Raw genomic sequence first — 22214 nt, 5'->3', positions numbered from 1 at the left:
ACTAAAAGTCAAAGAGCTCAGTGAATGAGGGAGAGTAGCTAGGATGTCTGTAGATGACATCAATAATTTGGGATAAAGAGTGGTATAGATGGATATCAAAGTGGTAAGTGATTCAGCCTGAGTATGGAAAAGTAACAATGCACAAAAGGATATGGGAGAACCTGGACTCTGTGGTATTTGGAGTGAGAAAATAAGCAGCCTTAAGAGGACTTAGGGGAAAACAAATTCCCATGGGGGATTCAGGTTTCTGGTAAGACTAGAAAGGTGAAGGAACATCCTGTAACTAGGTTGGGGATATAAAAAGGATGGTTGAAATAAAATCAGGAGTTTTGTAGAGCACTGAGAAGTAGGACAGCTATGGAAAGAAGAATCAGAGGTGAGGAAGAGTATAGCATAGTATAGAAAGGATAGCACATAAGGGAATAGTGGATTACAGAGCCTTGCTTTTGGGCCAATTACCAAAGATGGCAGGGATGAAGGGCACAGTGGCATTGTTCTTGAGTGAGGGACCATTCTTAATCTGCAACCGTCTCCCAAAGTGTTAATTCATTCTACAGGTATTTATTGAGGATTTGCCAGCTGTGTTCTAGTCAATGTTAATACACAGGAGAGTAAAATGGCTCTAGCTCTTTTTCTAGTGGTTGCTACAGTGCAGCAGAATAGATGAATTTAAACAGATATTAATGGAATAGCAAATATAATAGATCCAATGAAGGGCATAAGTAGAATGCAATGAGAATTTATAATAAGGGAATCTACCTTAATCTAGAGATTCAGGGAAAGCTAATCCTAAAATATGAGTAGTGACACATCAGATTATAAGAGTAGACAAGGGGGGACTTCCTTGATAGCGCAGTGGCACCTGCCAGTGCAGGGGACACGGGTTCGAGCCCTGGTCCGGGAAGATCCCACATGCTGCGGAGCAACTAAGCCCGTGCGCCACAACTATTGAGCCTATGCTCTAAAGCCCGTGAGCCACAAGTACTGAAGCCCACGCGCCTAGAGCCTGTGCTCCGCAACAAGAGAAGCCACCCCAATGAGAAGCCCGTGCACCGCAACAAAGAGTAGCCCCCGCTTGCTGCAACTAGAGAAAGCCCACGCGCAGCAATGAAGACCCAACACAGCCATAAATAAACAAATAAATAAAATTTTTAAAAAAGAATAGACAAGGGAAAAGTCTCTGAGGCAAGGTGGAACTGCCTGGTACAGTAATACACAGTGTTCTGTAAAATTTAGTACTCAGTAAACCTTTAGTACTCTGTTATGTTTTATAACATGGAAAAGTGTTTCATGTCATATGTGGCATTGGGTAAAGTCCTCAGTACAAGCATTTAAAGTGCTTTCAGGTGCTGTTGTCAGATACACATTCTCAATAGGTTGGCTTTGACATTTTCCTTCAACACCATAGGTATGTCTTTCCTACTGATATAGGAAATTGAAAGAATTGTTTAACCTCTGATTGAATTTAATCAGCAGTCTACTGACTACAAAATGTTGTCCAAGATACAAAGATGGTCACGAGCTCAATGAAATTACAATGTTTTTGAGAATGCTATATATTAAAATAATGAGAGAAACATCTTACAATATAAATATATAGTAGAGATTACAAAACAGTGCACAACAGACAAAGGACATAAACAAGAGATACTCTGGAGTCTTTGGATGGAGGTGATACTCTCTCCTGGAGTTGTCTGAGAACCCTTCATGGTGGAGTTGAAGCTTGAGATAGTCTTTGAAATAGAAGAAAGGCCATAGCCAGATATTTTGATCTTGAGGCAATCCTCTTAGAGTTTGTATTATTTAGGATCATTTTGGTTGCAACTAATGAATAATATAACCCAAAGTGGCTTTAATGATAAAGGAAATATGTTAACTAACAAAACTAAAAATTCCACTAGTAATGTAGACATCAAACACAGTTTGATCAAGGACCTGGATATATTTCTTTTCAATTATCTTGGCCCTCATCTTCTTTATCCTCAGACTGTCTTCCTTCATGGTTGCCTGATGGCTGCCCTCAGCAATAAGGGCTACATGCCTCTTTGTTCACACCAGGGACAGAGAGGGAGTCTTTTCCACAAGGGTCCTGAGCTTTGCTCTGATAAGGTCATCTTATGTCCTATTGCGATGGCCATGGGAATACTCTGTACTGGTTGTCTTAGGTTTGGGTCACATACCCATTCTTGAACCAAGAGGCAAGGGAAGGAGGATTAAAAACTACATCTTAAAAATAACTGAAGGGAGTGGATAAATTGGGACATTGGGATTGACATATATACAGTACTATATATAAAATAGGTAACTAATAAGGACCTACTGTATAGCACAGGGAACTCTACTCAATACTCTGTAATGACCTATATGGGAAAAGAATCTAAAAAAGAGTGGATATTTGTATATGTATAACTGATTCACTTTGCTATACAGCAGAAACTAAGACAACAGTATAAATCAACTATAATAAAAATTAAGAAAAAAAAAACCTGAAGCTGGTTGACCATGTGACAGTTGAGTTCATTGTGAAATGACCGATAACTCCAAGCAATAGCAATCTACAAACCAGTATTTTTGAACACTGGCTACTTGTCCAGGCCTTTGCTCTTTTGTTATTCTCAGATTCATTTCTGTTCAATAGATATGTATTGCATGCCTGTCATGGCATTGTGCTAAGTGCTGAGGGATATGATATCAGGAATGGATCAGTTCTTATCCCCATCCACCAAAGTATATTGTATGGGTGGGGGAGGGCAATGAAGTGTTACAATAAGAGTAAAGACCATGAGAAGCAGAGTGCTATGGGGGAGAGGAGATGCTAGAGGGAACCATTCTCAGAAAAAGTACTGGGGATAGGGAAGAAAAATTTAGAACATGTATAATAACATTTCCTTCTTAATATTAGTGTGGATTTTTCCTCCTTAAAACGGAAGCAAAAATATACTGACATAGTAAGGATTCATGTAACAAAATATATTTTGCCTTGAAATAATTTCGATTTAGAGTTAGCTTTATCCTTCTAGTTAATACAAGCCAATCAGAAGTATATTTCAATTGAGTGTTGCCAGATTTTGTTCCTTTAATCAGAGTAGGGGAGGAAAAATAACTTTCTCTCTACCTTTCTGAATCCTTGGCTGAGACTCCTGTAATAAAACACAAATTAACAAGAGAAAAACAAACAGAAGTTTATTAGCATGTGTACTTCATGTACCCATGGGAAACACCCAGGAAAAATGAGTAACTCCCTGAGGAGGCTTAGAATTCAGATTTAACTACCATCTTAATAGGGAAAGGGTCAGGGAGATATAGGCCTGTTAGGGGAGAGTAAATGATTTTGAGGAAAGATGAATGGACCTTCAGAAGAATAGCTAGGAGGTATGATAGATTGTGACAAAGTTTGTCTTGGTGTGGTGTTGACTTCTGGTCTCCTCTCCTGTGATCAGAGTCCATTTCCCTGGTTGATGAAAGTTCCTGGGAGGGCCATTAGAACAGGGGATTTCCTTTAGGAGGATCTGTCTTTAGGAAGATAAGAGGAGTTCAAAGAAAGATTCTCCCTGCATTTGCTGTTTTTCAAGTACCTACAGCTCAAAATAATCAAAGCCAAAGTGGCATATTCTGTTACTCTTCATTAGTTAATGAAAAATAATCCTTCTCCCCCCTTTCTAATATACTATTGTTGGAGAGACTGGTATCACCAAAGAAATGTCTTTGCCTTTGGTGTTATGTTTGTGAACTAACCCCACTTCTCTTGCTCCTGCTGGGCTTGGAAAGATGCCCGCAAACAAGAAAGCCATTGTGCTTTCAGGTTCTGTGAACACTACATCACTCTGAGGGGAATAATACAGTCAGACCCATGGACAACTCCACCCCAGGGCCAGGACTGGTAATATAGGATTATATGCAGCTGAGTCTGTTTATTTCTTTCTGATAATCCTATATCAGCTTGTGCTGTGTCGCAAACAGTCCCAAACTTGGTGGCTTAAAACAATAATTATTTGCTTACTCTTCTGTATGTTAGCAATTTGGTCTGAGTGGCCTCACTCACACGTGTGTTGTCACCTAGCAATCGTATATAGCCTCACTTACTTGTTTGGCAGTTAACTGTCATCAGGGGTAATGAATATTGCCAGGCTTGTTCACATGGTGGTGGTGATAGGGTTCCTAAAGGTAGCAAGAGAGAGCAAGCCCCAAAACCCAAGCACCTTTCAGGACTCTAGTTGCATCGTGTTTACTAAAATCCCATTGGTCACAGGAAGGAACATGACCAAGCCCAGATTTAGAGGGTGGAGAAGTACTCCATCTCAATGGGAAAAACTGCACAGTTGCTTTGCAAAAGGGTGTGGATAATGGGATGGAGAGAATTTCTTGCCAATTTTTACCACACATCTACCACACACCCAACAAATAGTCTCTCTGTTTTTTAAGAGTATAGTGTAAAAGTATGCTTAACTTAAAACCAGAGAGTGGACTAGAAGGAACTTATTCAGGCTGCCTGAAAAAATCACTGTTAGCCCAGACGCTTTTCTGCAACAGGTGTTAATGGCTGAGCCAACTTTATATTATTTTGAGGGAGAAAAGGTGAACATAGAGGGAGAGAATAGATAACAGCATTTGTGGATGAACACCAACATTTTTCTTGTTTTAAGATCCAATTAATTATACATTATCCTACAGGAACTGGAAAGATATATGGAGTCTGGTGTATGTTAGTAGCAAATGATGCAACAGTGAAAGATGTGTCACTATACCCAGTTATGGTGAAGAAACAACTGTGAGCACATGATATGCAATCAAGAACCACCTTGTAATTGTGTACCTCATCGATAGTGGAGGAGCATTCTTGCTACTATGTAAGTGATAATCAGAATGATGAATTATTAGTCATTTGATTTCTGTATAGATTCATATCAGTTGTTATCACTGGACATTGTTGATGATTTTCACTCATGGCAGGAGGTTCATAATCTTTGAATTCTGGAAAATTGATGATATTCTCTCTCAGCTATGCTAATTCCTAGCTATGAAAGTAATTAAGGGGATTAATTTCTTTAAGTCTGGGGTCTTTTTTCTTCAATAATATGATGGAGCTAACTAATGATAATGTGGTAATGTTTCACCTATTTGGAATTCTGCAATCAGTTTCAATAAATATTTTCTGAGTACTTGATTTGGAATAGGTATTTTGCTGGGGGCTGGGGATATAATGATGAATAAGGTAAGCATGTTTGGAGCTTTTATTTTGGTAGGAAAGATATAGATTAATTAACTAATAATACATATGTTAGATATTTCAGTTAAATCAGCTGTGGGATCATGCACTAGGATATCTAACTTAGTCTAGGAATCAGAGATGTCCTTCCTGAGGAACTGATACTTTAGCTAAAATTGAGGGATGGATAGGAGTTAACTGGGTGGAGATGAGGACAAGGTGTAGGGGATGGAGATGAGCTTTACAGGTAAATGAAAAAGTATGTGGGGCTTTCCTGGTGGCGCAGTGATTGAGAGCCCGCCTGCCGATGCAGAGGACACGGGTTCGTGCCCCGGTCTGGGAGGATCCCACATGCCGCGGAGCGGCTGGGCCCGTGAGCTATGGCCACTGGACCTGCGTGTCTGGAGCCTGTGCTCCGCAACGCGAGAGGCCACAACAGTGAGAGGCCCGCGTACCACACACACACAAAAAAAGTATGTGGACAGACCCGTACGTAGAAGAGAGCATATATATTTGACAAACTGAGAGTAGTCCACTGTAGCTGGATCAGAGAGAGCAAGGGAAAATGATGGCTGATGATGCTGGAGGGTCTGGTGTGGCCAGAGTGTTAAAATATCAGTGAGATTGATAGGAAAAGTATTATCCTTTTTTGAAGATTGTCATATATATAGGAAGTGTAGACCTCAAAAAGTGCGCAAAATCTCTGGCTGTACTCTATATATCCCCTAGAGCAAGAAAAGTGTTCAAACTCTGATTTTCATGGATTTGCTTCATTATACAGATAGCTGCCTAATTTCTCATATTTCCCTATACAAAACACGTAGGTCGTTTTCAGTGTTTTGGTATTATAAGCAATGCTCCAATATACATATTTCTTGCAGAAACAGGTTGAGTATTTTTGTAGAATAATTCCTAGAAGTGGAAGTGCTAGGTTAAGGTGTATGTGCATTTCAAATTTTATTAGAAGTAGATGCTTCACAAAAGCGGATATTCAAATGACCAGTATGCATATGAAAGGGTGCTTAATATTATTATTTATCTGGGAAATGCAAATTAAAGCCACAAGGAGATATAATCAACCCCCCAAGAGAATGCCTAAAATTAAAAAGACTGACAACAACCACTGTTAGGAAGGGTATTGTGCAACTGGAACTCTCATACATTGCTCATGGGAGTATAGATTAATATAGCACTTTGGAAGACTGCTTGGAAATATCTATTAAAGCTAAAGACATTCTATTGCTCAGTAATCCCAAGATGAGTATATATGCCCACCAAAAGACATGTGCAAGAATGTTCACAATAGCTTTATTACTAACAGGTTCAAACTGGAACTAATCTAAATGTTTATCAATAGGAAACTGACAAAGAATTTGAACTACTAATACAATTACATATGTGGATGAATGTCACAGATATGTTATTGAAAGAAACCAGACACAAAAGAATACTAACTGCATGATTTACTTTACATGAAATTCAAGAATAGGCAAAACTAATCTGTAATGATAGGAGTTACCATGTCTTTATCTTGGTGGTGGTTACATGATATTTTACATGTGTAAAAAAATCTTCAAATTGTATAATTAATATAATGCACTTTATATGTTTAGCATATATGTCATATCTCCATGAAAAATAAAATTAATCAAAAAGATAATAGGGCTTCCCTGGTGGCGCAGTGGTTGAGAATCTGACTGCTAATGCAGGGGACACAGGTTCACACCCTGGTCCGAGAGGATCCCACATGCTGTGGAGCAATTACGTGCATGAGCCACAACTACTGAGCCTGCACTCTAGAGCCCACAAGCCACAACTACTGAAGCCCGTACGCCTAGAGCCCGTGCTCTGCAACAAGAGAAGCCACTGCAATGAGAAGACCGTGCACCACAACGAAGAGTAGCTCCCGCTCGCAGCAACTAGAGAAAGCCCACGCGCAGCAATGAAGACACAACACTGCCAAAAATAAATAAATTAATTAATTAAAAAAATAGAATTTGGGTAATAAGATAAAGTCTAACCTCTTTTTTTTTTTTCCTTTTCCTTTGTGCTTCGTCCAGTTTCATTTGCTTATAGGGTGCCACGTGCCGAGGCCTAGCCCCCAGCTCCTCAGACCAGAGTTCCTAGTGCTAAACAGCTGAGCCAGCACCTCCGCTCAGGGGTCTGTGTCGAGACTCCATGCAGGACACCTCCACCCAAGCTGGTGGCGGCGGGCCGTGTGCAGAGACGCTGCACCCCGGCACCAGAGGTCTGCAGCGAGTGCCGGGAGCTGCGTGGCAGTGCCAGACCCATGAGAGAGACCCCTATAAAGCAGCCCCGCCCACGGCCTGTCGGGGAGAGCCTGCGCTCTAGAGCGCAACTCTCATCTGTCCATTCTTTGATCAAAGAAGAAAACTTTCCTTTGCTTCTGAACAAAACTTGGTTTCGTTCTTCTGGCTCAAACAACACGGGGCTGGACTCTTGTTGGGGCCCAGCTTAGGGAGGGTGGGTAAAAATGCTGGGCGCATTTAAAGTGCTCAACAGTCCTATGTGGCCGGTGACTATAGCATCAGACAACATGGTACAGAACATTTCCACCTTCACTGGTCTAGACAGTACTTGGAACATAGTGGTTGCTCAATAATATTAGTTGAGCGAAAGGGTTGAGTAAACAAAGAATATTTATTTGCCTTGCCTACTTCACAGAGTTTTTTGAGAATCAAAGCTCTTTTCAAATGGTGAGTGATCTGGGCATGCTGAAGAATCTTCTTCTCCATGGTGGCTTCCAAACAACAAATACTTCAGTGGAGGACCTTTTGTTCTGTGGAGGCAGAATGAAGTTTTACTGTTTGTCTTTTAGGAATGGTGTTTCCTCATGGCCACTGTTTGTGCAGTTAAACAAACCTTCCCTTTTGATTACAGGAAACAGGATGAACTTGACATAACTGTATGGCCCTGTTTGTTCTTGTTCCTTTTTCTCTTCAACCTTTTGATTCTCACTCCAAAACCCCTTTGGGATCACTCTTACAAACATTTTGTGAAGCGAGTCTGTGTTGGGGAAACAATGTGAAGTGTGTGTGTGTGTGTGTGTGTGTGTGTGTGTGTGTGGTGGCTGTGAGCAGAGCTGGCAGTCAACATATTTGTAATCCACTTGCAGTGGTTTCCCAAGCAACCTCTGTGGATGACAAAAAAGCTGCTTTCAATAACAGGAGTAAAAGTGACTTGACTTCTTCTTTGTGATTTGGTTTTGTTTATTATGGTTTTAAAACTTTACGGCTAATTGGTCTATTTAATTACTCTCAAAACGAACAGTTACATTATTTGAATCAGTGCCTTACACTTGAATCCATCTCCGCAGTTTACCAAAGATGTTCATATATGTCATCTCACTTGTCTTAGAATAATCTTGGAGGGCTGTTAGGACTGGTATAATTCTTGCAACTTTGTGGACAAACTTCAGGGCATTTTACGTGAGTGTTTTGCTTCAGGTTACCTAGCTTATGAGAAGCAAAATAGGGCTAGAACCCAGGGCTTCTGATACTTACTCCTTTACACTCTGCAGCCTAGTTTACTATGAAGGGGGATGAACGCGTGGGTAGGTAGTAGTAGATATAGACACTGACTTGAGCCTATTTCAGTTTCCTCTAATACCCTTTAAACGGGGTTGTGTTTTTGCCATTCTTTTATCTTTCCTTAATTTAGATGCAATGAAGAATGGTAGGAAAGGATGGACTTTGAAGTCAGATAGGTTTGAGTTCTGATGTCTCCTCCACTACTTACTAGTTGAGTACATTTGGGCAAGTTACTTACATTTTCTGAACTTTGGTTTACTCATTAAAAAGCAAATTAGCAAATCAGGAACATTAGCTACCTTACCAGTATACTATGACTTAGCAAGCTTTTTATAAATACAGCAGTCATTCTCTCCCTTTCAGAATTAAATAGCGAATGACAGATCTCAGATAAAGTTTAGGCAGGGGCTTCCCTGGTGGCACAGTGGTTGAGAGTCCTCCTGCCGATGCAGGGGACACGGGTTCGTGCCCTGGTCTGGGAAGATCCTGCATGCCGCGGAGCAGCTAGGCCCGTGAGCCATGGCCGCTGAGCCTGCGCGTCCGGAGCCTGTGCTCCGCAACGGGAGAGGTCACAACAGTGAGAGGCCCGCATACCGCAAAAAAACAAACAAACAAAAAAAGTTTAGGCAGCCCATGTGCTCTCAAAAGACCTACTTATTAAGTATCTACTATGTGTCCCAAAATGTGCCATGCAAGGCTCCTCAGAATGCAGAGCCCGTGTTCCTGTCCTTTGAGGCTCTGAGTACACTCTATCAGTTAGTGAACAAATACTGTTTATTGAGAACTTAAGTACAGAAGTATGTCAAGAATGATATGAAAAATGATAAGATGTAGCCTTTCCCTTCAAGGTACTTACGTTCTAGAGAAGGAAACAAGGTACTTACCGTTGTTGTTCCATTTCATAGATGCAAGTTTTAAATAAACTGTCAAAGTTCACAAAGATAATATACGGAAGAATGTGGATTCTGGTCCAGATCTATCTGACTCTAAAACCCTTTTTGCTGCTTGAGAGAACATCTGAGAAAACCTCCCCAAAACCTACCCCTCTACGAACACTCTAACCATGACAACCAACATTTACTTGGTACTCCTTCAGTTTCAGATACTGCTCTTAACACTTCACATGCTTTCTCTTGTTTCATCCTCACAGTAAACATGTGAAATAGGGGCTTTCATTAACCCCTTTCTACCAATGGGGCACCAGACCTAGCTCAGAAATGGCAGAGCCAGGATTCAAACCGAAGTCTATCACCAAACCTAACTCTTCACCACTCGCTAGAGGAGAACCTGCCCTAGTCTTCCCGCCCAACATCCACATATGGAGAAACAGCTCTCCCAAATTCTAGTGCACTGACACTTTGTGTGATTAATGACTTCTCTCATTCATATTTCAGCATATTATTCCTTCAGATAACCAACAAAAGCTATTTGTAGCTACTATGTAGGAGATTTAAATTATTTAGCTGTTCAAAGTATCCAACACAAAGCCAGTATTTTTAAAAAATATACGTGATGAAAATCTTGATCCCTGAGGCAATATTTATTTCCTACACATGCTTCAGTTATGTGGAAACGTTTTTATTTATTCTGTGGAAATGGGACTTTTCAATGATGATTTATGGCTATAAGACATTCTACTATAAAATTTCATCTACGGTTTTTCTGTTAAAAATCAATCTTCTAGGGGCTTCCCTGGTGGCGCAGTGGTTGAGAGTCCGCCTGCCGATGCAGGGGACATGGGTTCGTGCCCCAGTCTGGGAAGATCCCACATGCCGCGGAGCGGCTGGGCCCGTGAGCCATGGCCGCTGAGCCTGCGCATCCGGAGCCTGTGCTCCGCAACGGGAGAGGCCACAGCAGTGAGAGGCCCGCGTACCACAAAAAAAAAAAAAAAAAAAAAAGAAAAATCAATCTTCTAGTAATAGCTTCAACCATAATGAAAAAGAGAGTAAGCTGAATTTGGCCTGATACTATACTAATAATTTGATTCATATGGTCATATCAACAATGATTTCTCACATTCTAGCAGATCAAAACCAAAATCCTTACACAGGGCCCTCTGAATTGGTCCAGACATATCCATTACTTTTCCCTGTCATGAGCCCTGTTTTTCCTTCTCAATATCCTCAAAAGGATATTGACCCAGGGTTTCCTTGCTTATAAAAATGCCAATTAAAAATTCAGCTCCTTATACTCACATTTCAATAGCCACAAGTAGCTAGTACAAACTGCATTGAGCAATGCAGATATAGGACATTTCCATCACTGCAGAAAGTTTTATTGGACACTGCTGCTCTACAGCAGAATTTCTTAACCTTCATGATTTCAAACAGTATTTCTATAGAACAGTTTTTAATAACTTAGATTTTGTAACATCACCTTTACTAATTTGAAGTGAAATAGGTGATATAACCCAATTGTACACATAATTTTAAAGCTATATAATAACATCACACAATTCATATATATATATATATATATGAATGAGAAAATGTGAAAAAACAAATTTTGATAAAATAATATGTATTTCGGTAGGAAATATAGGGGAACGACTGCATTAGAACACATGAGTGCCTAGAGGCTTGCACCTTTATGCAGAATCACCACAAATGCAACAGCTGCAAATATAAACTCACACAGCTTTGCTGTATTGGCAACTCAGAGTGGTTTTGCCATCAGTGACATAATCATATGAAATTGTCAACAATCAAAATCTCAAACCAATAAAGGACAATATTCCCTCTTTACACATGGTCATGTATTCCTGGCAATTTCTGTGTATATTAAAATCAAGGAAAAAATACTAGATTTAAATGTAAAATTGAGCCATGTTCTAGGCTCTAATAATTATGAGCAAGTTTTTCACTCTTCTAAATGTCTAGCACGACATTTGAAGTTACAAAGAGTACAGAGTTCTTCTTTGGTCAGTAGTTCCCTAGATTACAGGAAAACTGACATCTCTGGATTGGCTTAAAATGTTATCAGTGTGTTCCTTTTCCCATCTTCCTGATGATACAATGTGCCTTATATATTTCCAAAATTCCCCTATGGTTGTTTCACCCTCATGGAGACCTCCTGCTCTAGAGTTTCTTGGGCTCTGATTGCAGTGGCTGTTTAGAGAATGGTTGCTTGGTTCAAATGAAGGATGTGGCTGTAAAAGTTCTGGAATAGTTCTACCATGAAGCCTGTAGCTATAACCACAATGAGAAAGGGCTAGCATTATAGTGAAAGTTATTTTGCTTCTTAGGATTTTTAAACCCTAACCTTTTATTTTCTTAGATGCTACTGTTAGTGGTCTAACACCACTTTCTTAGGAACCTAGGATTCCTTCATACAATGAAAATATACTGAAATACAGATTATTAGCAACTCTCATGATAAGAGAATAGCAAATGGAGACTGAGTCTATGTTTAGAGACTGATGTGGACAACTTTGTAAACGCCTTATACATTTGGTCTTTGGAAATAGTCAAATGGATATTTAAGGTCAAGAAACTTACATTTAAAATTTCATGTGAGATTTTCATTCATAGATACAAATAGCAGTTTGGTCTTTATTCATTTGTTCATTCATTCACTCACCCAATGCATATTTAAGTCCTTATTAAGTACCAGGCACAGTGCTAGCTACTGAGACACAAATATAAATAAAACAAGGATTCTACTCTTAAGGAGTTTAGAGTCTAGTGAGTAACAATTAATTATGAAACAATTATGGTAAGTGAATTAGCAGGAAGGTACATGAGGCATATGGGAACAAAGAGAAGAATCATGTATTAAGAGGACATATGTTCCCAGAAACATTACCATGGGGCCTGGCATTTCAGGCCGTTTCTCTCTTTCTCCTTCATAAAAATCATCCAGCTTAAATCTCATGTTATCGGATTTTACCATCTCTTATTTCTCCTAATGTAATTATTTAAGCATTTTCTAGGTTGTTACCCTTCATCTGTTGAGCATTTAGCTATTAGATCACTCTCTTCCCATTCAATGCCACTTTTGTCATAATTCTTGGGAATTTCAACATTCATTTAGATGATTGTACCTGTGCTCTGGTATCATAGGTTGTTTGACTCCTCTCCTTTACCCTTCCTTGGTCACTCATTCCCATGTCCTATTCTTAATCTTGTTATACCCCTTACTGCAAACTGTCTATAATCTCAATTTCACACACTCCATTTTGCAACCATTGCCTTCTATTTTCTCTTACTCCCAAAATAGTTTGGCCTGACATGACCACTGACCCTATCCTCATGATCATTTTTATCTTCCTGTCTCACTCTGCTTAAGTTCCATGTCTATTCATTATAATAAGTTTTTTGCATAAATACTAAACTTCCTCAGCCTATCCAAAGTATATGTGCCCCAGATTCCATTTTTTTCTTGCCTGTTCAGGACATTGCTCCAGAAATTTCCCACTGTTTCTACCAAATCATCATGTTCCCTTCCCTACCAGATCATTCTTAACAGCATATAAATGAGCCATAACTTCTTCAATTAAAAAGAGATTTTTGGATCTAAATTTCTCCCAGTCACCCCCACTATCATCTCACTGCTCTCCTTCCCTTTATGGAAAAACTTGTTGAAGGTGTTTCCTATGCTTTATATTTCCAATTTTCCCCCTCATTCATTTTTGCACCTATACCAGTCAAGTATCTTTTCCCACCACTCTGCAGAAACTACTCTTAACAAAGTCAGCCAATGACTTCCACATTGCTAAGTTAAATGAAATGAGGTCAATTCTCAATCCTTCTCTAACTTGACCTCTTCTAGTATTTAACACAGATGGTCACCCACTTGTTCTTAAAACACTTTGCTTCTATAACACCCACCTTGACTGTTTTTCTTATACATTTCTGTCTACCCTTTTAAAATTTTCATTGTTGTGCTTCCCTGGTGGCGCAGCGGTTGAGAGTCCGCCTGCCAATGCAGGGGACATGGGTTCGTGCCCCGGTCTGGGAAGATCCCACATGCCGCGGAGCGGCTGGGCCCGTGAGCCATGGCCGCTGAGCCTGCGCGTCCGGAGCCTGTGCTCCACAACGGGAGAGGCCACAGCAGTGAGAGGCCCGCATACCGCCAAAAAAAAAAAAAAAAAAAAAGGGAAAAAAAAATTTCATTGTTAATTCCTTCTCATCTCCCTGACTTCTAAATGTTGGAGCACCCCAGAGCTCAGTCTTTGAAACTCTTTATTTCCCTTTCTCTATCCTTTGCCTTGTTGATCTTACTTAATTTCATGGCTTTAAATACCGTATATGTGGTAATGACTCTCAAATATATGTCTGCAGACCTGAATTCTCCTCAACTCCAGAAACTTATAACCAGCAGCTTACTTGATATGTCATGTGGATTGCTATAGACATCTCACACTTAACATTTCAAAACCCGTTTCTGATATTTGTCACTAAACCAGCTCCTCATACTGACTTTTTCATTAATGGTAATTCTGTCCTTCCAGGTGCTCAGGACAAAAATTTTGGTGTTATCTTTGACTCTTTACTGTTTCCCCTCAACCAAATCTGTCAGCAAATTGTGTTGGCCCTATCCTCACAATATATCCAGAATTCCACTTCTCATCACCTTCATCACTTCCTTAGTCCAAACCTCCATCCTCTCTCACTCGGATTACTGCAGTAGCTTCTTAACAGCCTCCTTATCTCTGGCTTGTTCCACTGCAGTCTAGTCTCTGAATAGCTACCCAAAAGATGATGTTAAATTGTAAACCAGATCACCTTACACCTCTGTTTAACTCTCCAGTGGCTTGCAATCTGAAAGTCCACATGATCTCACCAACCTCCCGGTTCCCGAGACTTCTCTGCTTTCATCTTCATACTTTACTAGTTCACTCCATTGTAGATTCTTTCCTCAGGCATGACTAAAATTTCACCTAATTAAGACTTTGCCTAGCCATCCCATCTAAAGTTTTAATCCCCTCCCAATATTTCATATACCTCCTTCCTACTTTATTTATTCTCCTTAACACTAACCACTGTCAAACATACATATTTTTACTTACATTGTTCATTTCTGCTCAATCACTAGAACATGAGCTACACAATGTCAGGGATATTTGCCTATTTGGTTTCACCACTGTGCTTGGTATATAGAGCCTGGCATACAGCTGATTATCAGTAAATACTGAAGATATTATTTAATTCTAAATCAATATAGAATAACCCCTATGCTCTCCTAATGTATGCATCCTATACAGAATTATCAAAGCTAGAAGGAACCATAAAGATAATACGGTCCAGTCCCTCTCATTTTGAGGACACTGGAGAGCAGAGAGGTGGGAGACTTTCACAATCCTATGGATAGCAATAGAGCCTTGCCAAAGCTCTTTTATTACATGTCTTATAGTAACTTTTATCTTCAACATTTACGTTGTCAAGGATTACTTATAACTTCATGTAAAACTCAAGCTATTTATACCATAAAGTTAATTTACTAATATTTTTCTTAAATGTTAAGTTTATTAGTTGCAAGTGAACTCCCCTGAAGTCAGAAAAAAAAAAATGTCTCCGTCTGACACATCTCTCTTACATGATGCTTAAACACATTTCTAGTTTGAGGCATTATGGTTCTACCATTTAATTTTTAAGGCCACAAAATTTAATATCTTAGTGATTATTTACTATTGGACTGTTTGTGATATTGTGGTTTATATACTTTGAATATACCTGTTATCTAAAGGCTAAAATAAAAAATATTCACAAGCACCACTTTCTTAGAACAAAGCAAGATTTTCCTGCTGTTCCTCTTGGTAACAGAGTTATTTTTTATAATCCTAATGTAAGTAGGTTTTGTCTCAGTAAAAACTAGTTTTCTCACAAATAGATTTGTAAATTAGTGTACCCACTGTCTCAGAAATAATGAGTTCTTGTCACCAGGGGGTTGAAAAAGAGATTAGATAATCCCTTCCCTAAAATGTGAAAAAGATTTTTACCAGATAAAGGCTGGCCTGGATGACTTCTCAAGTTCTTTCAATTTTAAGATTCTGTTATTCTAAAAGGATGTCAAGTATTATGTATTCTCTATTTTATAAAATATATGATGGAAAGTGGACACAATGACACGTACAATTTTTAAACGACTACGCTTTCGTCAAAGCGAGCTTTGAAATACGAGTGAATAACAATTATTAATAAATATTTCTAGGAATATTATTAGAATATATAAAAATGTATATATGTATATATTATACACGAGTTTCTTTTTGATCCTCCCGGACCGGGGCACGAACCCGCGTCCCCTGCATCGGCAGGCGGACTCCCAACCACTGCGCCATCAGGGAAGCCCTACAAGTTTCTTTTTTTAATTAATTAATTTTTGGCTGTGTTGGGTCTTTGTTGCTGCGCAAGGGCTTTCTCTAGGTGCGGTGAGCAGGGGCTACTTCTTGTTGCGGTGTGCGGGCTTCTCATTGTCATGGCTTCTCTTGTTGCAGAGTACGGGCTCTAGGCACGCAGGCTTCAGTAGCTGTGGGACGTGGGTTCAGTAGTTGTGGCTTATGGGCTCTAGAGCTCAGGCTCAGTAGTTGTGGCGCATGGGCTTAGTTGCTCCGCGGCATGTGGGATCTTACCGGGCCAGGGCTCGAACCCGTGTTCTCTGCACTGGCAGGCAGATTCTTAACCACTGCGCCACCAGGGAAGCCCCGATACGCCAGTTTCTTATCAGCTATATTTTTTGCAGATGTTTTCTGTAGGTTGTCTTTTCACTTTCTTGATGGAGTTCTTTGAAGCACAATTTTTTAAAATTTCCATTGGGGACTTCCCTGGCGGTCCAGTGGTTAAGACTCCCTGCTTCGGTTGCAGGGGGTGCAGGTTTGATCCCTGGTTGGGGAACTAAGATCCTGCATGCCTCCCTGCATGGCCAAAAAGGAAAAAAAAAATTCTGTAAAGTCTAATTTATCTACCTTTTTCTTTTGTTGTTTATGCTTTTGGTATCACATCTAAGAAACCACTGCCTAAACCAAGGTTATGGAGATTTACCCTTATGGTTTCTTCTAGGAGTTTTGAAGTTTTAGCACTTCATGTAATTCTGTGATCAATTTTGAGGTAATTTTTACATATGATGTGAGGTCTGGCTTCATTCTTTGGCAGGTGTATATCCAGTTTTCCCAGCATCATTTGTTGAAAATACTATTCTCTCCCTATTGAATTATCTTGCTACCCTTGTTGAAAATCATTTGACCAAATGTGAGGGTTAATTTTTGGACTCTTGACCTTGTTAATTTGATGTATGTCTCTATCCTTATGGTGGCACCACACTGTCTTAATTACAACAGCTTTGTAGTGGGTTTTGAAGTGGGAATGTATGAATCCTTCAATTTTGTTCTTTCTTTTAAGATCATTTTGGCTATTTTTGGTCTCTTGCATGCCCTTATGAATTTTAGGATCAGCTCGTCAACTTCTGCTTAAAGACAGCTGGAGTTTTGATGTAAATTGCATTGAATCTGTAGGTCATTTTGGGTAGTAATGACATTTTAACAATATTAAATCTTCCAATGCAAGAAAATGGGATTTTTTCCATTTATTTAAGAATTCTTTAATTTCTTTCAATGGTGTTTTGTAGTTTGTGTACAAGCCTTGAAACATTTTATTAAGTTTATTTCTAAATATTTTATTCTTTGATACTATTTTAAATGGAATTGCTATCTTAATTTTATTTTCAGGTTGTTCATTGCTAGTATATAGAAATACAACTAATTTTTGTATATTGATCTTGTATCCTGCAACTTTGCTGAACTTGTTTATTAGTTCTAATAGGTTTTTTAAAGTGAATTCCTTAGAATTTTTTACATACAAATCATGTCATCTGTAAATTGTTTTCCTTCTTTTCCAACTGTATACATTCTATTTCTTTTCTTTGCCTAATTGCTGTGGCTAGAACCTCCAGTACAGTGTTGGAGAGTAGTGGGAGAGCAGACATCCTGTTCCTAATCTTGGGGAGAAAATTCAATCTTTCATCATAAAGTATAATGTTAACTGTGGGTTTTTCATAGATACTCTTTATCAGGATGAAGAAGTTCCCTTCTATTTGTGATTTTTTCTTCATTTTTTAAAATGAATGATTGTTGAATGTTTTCAAAACGCTTTGTCTGCATCTATTGAGATGATCATGTGGCTTTGTCTGCTGTTCCATTAATATGGTACATTATATTAATTTTTGGGTATTAAGCTAATTCTTAAATTCCTAGGAGAAATCCCACTCGGTCATGGTGTAGAGTCCTGTTTATGTATTGTTGAATTTTGTTTGTTAGTATTTTATTGAGGATTTTTCATGTAAATTCATAAGTGATATTGGTCTGTGGTTTTCTTTTCTTGTGATTTTTTTGTCTGATATTGTTATCAGGGTAAATTTGGCCTCATAGAATGAGTTGGGAAGTATTTCCTCTATGTACACTTTTGGAAAAAGTCTGCAAATAATTGGTATTAATTCTTCTTTAAATGTTTGGTACAATTCATGAGTGAAGCAGTGTGGGCCTGGATATTTCTTTGGGGAAGTTTTAAAATTACTAATTCAATCTCTTTACTTCTTATTGGTATATTCAGATTTTCTATTTTTTTAAAAATTAATTTATTTTTGGCTGTGTTGGGTCCTCGTCTCTGTGCGAGGGCTTTCTCTAGCTGGGGCGAGCGGGGGCCACTCTTCATCGCGGTGCGCGGGCCTCTCACTATCGCGGCCTCTATTGTTGCAGAGCACACGCTCCAGACGCGCAGGCTCAGTAGTTGTGGCTCATGGGCCCAGTCGCTCCACTGCACGTGGGATCCCCCGAGACCAGGGCTCGAACCCGTGTCCCCTGCACTGGCAGGCAGACTCTCAACCACTGTGCCACCAGGGAAGCCCCTCTATTTGTTTTTGAGTCAATTTTTGTTGCTATTTTCTTTCTAGAAATTTGTCTATTCCATTTAGGTTGCCTAATTTATTGGCATAGAGTTGTTCATAGAATTCCCTTATGCATTATAAATTTACCCTTTTATCATTATAAAATGTCTTTATCTCTAGTAACAATTTTTGTCTTAAAGTCTATTTCTTCTGATATTAGTATAGCCATTTCAGTTCTCTTTTGCTTACTTTTTGCATAGTATATCTTTTTCCATCCCCTTTTTTAACCTATTTGTGCCTTTTAATCTAAAATGTGTTGCTTGTAGATAACATATAATTAGCTCATTAAAAAAAATACATACTGCCAATCCCTGCCTTATGATTGGCATGCTTAATCCATTTATATTTAATGTAATTGCTGACATGATTTTTGTCTGACATTTTGCCATTTGCTTTCTGTATCTTTTGTCTTTTTTGTTCCTTCTTCCTCCACTTGTGTTCTTTTTTGTTAACTATTTCTAGTGTATATTTTAATATTTAGTACATTTTTTTAGTTACCTTATTAGTGGTTGCCCTGGTGATTACACTTAACATCTTAATTTGAAAGCACTGGATGTTTATCAGCATTCTAGCTTATTTTTGGAACATACGTCTCATGATATGTGTCAATAAAAATGGCTCTATCCTTGTATAAGATTGAGAATTGTTTTATATTCTCTCCCATGTAGGATATCATAAAATACTTTATTTTATTTTTTTAAAAAACTGCTTAATTAATTAATTTTTGTTTGTGTTGGGTCTTCATTTTTGCATGCGGGCTTTCTCTAGTTGTGGCAAGCAGGGGCTACCCTTCGTTGTGGTGCGTGGGCTTCTCATTGCAGTGGCTTCTTCTGTTGTGGAGCATGGGCTCTAGGCTCGCAGGCTTCAGCAGTTGTGGCACACGGGCTCAGTAGTTGTGGCTCGCGGGCTCTGAGTGCAGGCTCAGTAGTTGTGGTGCATGGGCTTAGTTGCTCTGTGGCATGTGGGATCTTCCAGGACCAGGGCTCGAACCTGTGTCCCCTGCATTGGCAGGCGGACTTAACCACTGCACCACCAGGGAATTCCCATAAAATACTTTAAATATTAATGAAAAATCATGTAGCAAAGAAAGCTGTTAAGTTTCTTGAAACCCCAGATTAAAAATATTAACTACCATTTGTTGAGTAGCTACTATGTCTTAGGCACTATGTTAGGTACTTAATATCTCCCCCAAATCAAAGTCAGGTCTAGTACTATTTCCTATTATGCCACTGAAATAATAACTCATAACCAGTCATGGTTATGAAGAATATTTAAGTCTCTTGTACATTTCACATCAGCTTAGCCTTCACATCTAGGTTTTTAAGTACTTATTCAACTCTCTTTATAATAGCTTCAGCAATAATGTATTGCTTCTTGGATTAGTTGATCATTAATACAAATGCACTATTCACATAATTCCCTAACACTTGGCAATGTTTCTTCTTTTAGTGTGGTAGATCATTTGAGCCTGAATTCTTAGTCCTATGTCCCATTGCAAGGGTTGCTCTTGTAAATGGGAGATACCCCTTTGCTCACCTTCTGGAAGGAGATGAAGATATGTATATGGATGAATCCAAGTTAAAGAAACTTGAGAAACAGCAAGTTTTGAGATTTTTGTTGGTAGCTTCTTAAACTTATTTTATCATCCACCTAGTATAATATTATGAACGTATTAGAACAAGAAATGTCCACAAACAGACTAATCATAGAAATATTGGATATGATTGTTTCATCTTTCTTCTTTTTCTTAAATAAGTAAAGCTCTTTGATATAAATTTAATGTTGGAACTGATACAAAATGACTTGTTTTGAGGATGAATTTATGAAGTTATTTAAGTCACAACTCTGTAGACTAGGTCCTATGAGGTTAAGAGATTTACCTACTAAGTTAAAAACCAGAGTCTTGAACAGAGATTCTCTAACATTCTAGCTTCACAAAGACTTTAATGTCTGAGTAACTTTTTTATGGCACTCTAAAAGAAATATGTAACACCTCTGCTTATTACATAGTTAAGTCCAAGTGACATAATATATACATTTGTTCTAATAGCCTAGTACCTTTTGGACATGGCAGAACTTCTCAAAGTTTGGAATCAGATTGGACACAGTCATTATTATTTTGTGTTCCACATTAATTTTTGCATGGTACTTATATTTTCACAGTAACCAATGGAAAACTAGTTTTTTAAAATGTCATTAAAAGGAATGTAGTGATCTAATGTTGAAATTGTGAACTACCTCAAGGTAGTAGTTCACAGTGCCCAATGATGTTTGGAATCAGATTTTCATCCTGTGTGGAAGGTTGGCCAAGTTATTTAATTTTATTGAGCTTCACTTTCCTCATCTGCAAAATAGAATCATCAGATCTGTACATAAAGACAAATTAGTGGAATCCCTGGCATAATATATACTTGTTACTTGGTTACTATTATTCAAGAGGCATTTGGCCCACTAATCAATAGTGAGAATTACTGAACAGTCAAAGATTTTATTTGCATCCAGACTTGATGACTAAGTAGTGTGATAGTGGTGAAATAAATTTTACATTAGTAGAAATATTTTAGAAAGTATCAGAAACCAAATTTTTAGTGGAAGAAATGATAGGTTTAGATTTCAGTTTAAGTTTTGCTATTATTAGAAAAGTAACTGGTCCTCCCTTTCCTCATCTTTAAAATGGTGACTATAGTATCATGGTGGGTATAGTATTAGGAGTAATTTCCACTTTTCTGTAAAAGTAAAAGGCACTCAATGAGTAAAGTTTCCTTTTCTCCTGTCTTTCAGAGATTGTTTTTCCACTGAGACTGAATTGTACCAGATTTGGCATTCCCTAGGGGGTCCTTTAGGGGATATTTTCTCTTAATCCTAGTCGGAAGGTAGGCTGGCTTTGCTGTCTGTTGATCTTTTCTGGTTTAGCATGTAGTATAGGAACTCTATCTAGATTATCTGCCATGAGGCAGTTATCAGTTACTAATTACTTTTTGATATTGTCAAAGATGTTATTATCCTTTCTCCTTGGCTATGACAAATGTAAGGTGTCCCAAATAGAAAAAGGTTGACTTCAAACAACTTATTTTAAAAATAACTACTTATTAGCAGGTTTATTTATCTTAATTCAATTGAATTTTCCCCTTAAAACAGATTTATTTGTTTATGGATGGGACATGATTCTCTAGATTCCCCTAGATGAATACCTCTGATTCTTAGAAACCAGGTTACTTAATTTTTTCAATCTGACTTTCCAAGTTAATCCTTCTTGCCTGACTTAAATCTCTCTTAGTCTAATGTAAGTTTTTAAAGCTCAAATTCCATCTTTGCAATTGAAAACAGCTCCTAAGCCTTCTTGGTATAATATTAGCAATGATTATATAGACAATTCCAATTTTGGTGAAATGGTATTGTCAGAATGTTTTAGTCAGATGTGCCTCTCTCCCTTCTTAACACTGTGGTGATCTCCACAGAGCACAGGGCTCAAAATGGGATCCTGCAACAGGAGAAGTGGGCACACCAAATTGCCAGACTTGCTTATGGAAAAGGAATGGGAAGAAGGCAGGGACTGATCGGCAAGTGTAGGAAGTGAC

General features: G+C 38.6%; 1 protein-coding gene and 1 long non-coding RNA gene across 2 annotated transcripts in view; one reads left to right on the top strand and one right to left on the bottom strand.

The window, feature by feature from the left end:
• The window catches only part of LOC111178434 (uncharacterized), a 122120-nt gene that overhangs the window by 76194 nt on the left and 23712 nt on the right, over positions 1–22214 (top strand). The window contains exon 3 of the long non-coding RNA XR_016395027.1: positions 1–22214. This exon is cut by the window's left edge and continues 20690 nt beyond it; it is cut by the window's right edge and continues 23712 nt beyond it. This is a non-coding gene — a long non-coding RNA (uncharacterized LOC111178434).
• The window catches only part of RPE65 (retinoid isomerohydrolase RPE65), a 31497-nt gene continuing 20472 nt past the window's right edge, over positions 11190–22214 (bottom strand). The window contains exon 13 of the mRNA XM_022581123.3: positions 11190–22214. This exon is cut by the window's right edge and continues 1713 nt beyond it. The gene's annotated coding sequence lies outside the window, so the exon portion shown is untranslated.

Source organism: Delphinapterus leucas, chromosome 1, assembly GCF_059928025.1.
Source record: "Delphinapterus leucas isolate spDelLeu-1000000601 "Yukka" chromosome 1, BTC_Dleu_Yukka2, whole genome shotgun sequence".
In the NCBI taxonomy this organism is placed as follows: domain Eukaryota; kingdom Metazoa; phylum Chordata; class Mammalia; order Artiodactyla; family Monodontidae; genus Delphinapterus; species Delphinapterus leucas.
This window is presented reverse-complemented; position numbering and strand designations above follow the sequence as displayed.